The sequence below is a fragment of the Canis aureus genome, chromosome 12 (assembly GCF_053574225.1).
Source record: "Canis aureus isolate CA01 chromosome 12, VMU_Caureus_v.1.0, whole genome shotgun sequence".
NCBI lineage: Eukaryota > Metazoa > Chordata > Mammalia > Carnivora > Canidae > Canis > Canis aureus.
In genome coordinates this window covers 34,827,268-34,828,473 of record NC_135622.1, presented here as the reverse complement: position 1 = coordinate 34,828,473, position 1,206 = coordinate 34,827,268, and positions in this window count along the sequence as shown.

Genomic DNA, 1,206 nt, shown 5'->3' with positions numbered 1-1,206 from the left:
ACTTGCTTACATAACTGAGTAAATTTGTCAAAGTATTTTTCTTTAGTCTTAGAAATATTGTCTATTGAGCCACCTCACCCTCTCAACTACCTCTTCCTATTCTCTCTCCCTCCGCCCCCATGCCTCCTTACTTCCTGCCAACATCACTGTTGCCCAAAACAATCACTTTAAAAATGGCCTCAAGAGGGATCCCTGGGTGGCGCAGTGGTTTGGCGCCTGCCTTTGGCCCAGGGCGCGATCCTGGAGACCCGGGATCGAATCCCACGTCGGGCTCCTGGTGCATGGAGCCTGCTTCTCCCTCTGCCTGTGTCTCTGCCTCTCTCTCTCTCTCTGTGACTATTATAAATAAATAAAAATTAAAAAAAAAAACTTAACATAAACTGAGACTAGAGCACTCAAGAACTCCCTCTCATGATGAATCACTGGAAAAGTCCTCAGTCTGAATTTCAGCAGCTTCCCCATTTGGTCCCATCTGGCTTTCCATCCTCAGCTCTTGCCAGGTACCAGTATGAACCTGTCGGTCTTCCCTACTCTCCATCTGTGTCCTTACTCCTCTGTGCTAGCCTCAGTAAGGGAGAGACAAAGGAGAGGTTCTGATCCCCTCAATGGAGAAAAGGTGAGGAGGCTTCCACTCTGTACTGAGACTACTCCTTCCAAATTTCTGAAACTAAACACATCTCACTGTGGGCATTCAGTTCTCTGTAGATACTCTCAACTGGGCTCCGTTACAGGCCTTTAGTGACCTAATGTGACTCGTTTATGAGAACCTAGAGCCCTAACTTTATCTGCCATTATAAAGTTTTCCTATATTAGGTAAATATAGAGGTGCCATTGTATGTATGTATGTATGTATGTATGTATGTATTTTAAGGATCTTATTTATTCATAAAAGACACAGAGAGGCAGAGACATAGGCAGAAGCAGAAGCAGGTTCCCCGCGGGGAGCCTGATGTGGAACTCGATCCCAGGGATTTGATATGAGCCAAAGGCAGATGCTCAACTGCTGAGCCACCCGGGTGCCTCTAGAGGTGCCATTTTTAAATTGCTTCTCCCTAAGCATCTGCTTGTTTTTGTTTTCCACAACTGCAAAAAAAAAAAAAAAAAAAAAGCCTCAGTTTACTCTGCTAGGGTTACAACCTTTGCAAACCTCACTACTACATCATACATCATCATTTGGAAGTTAAGCTTCAGAACTGACAGAAAAGA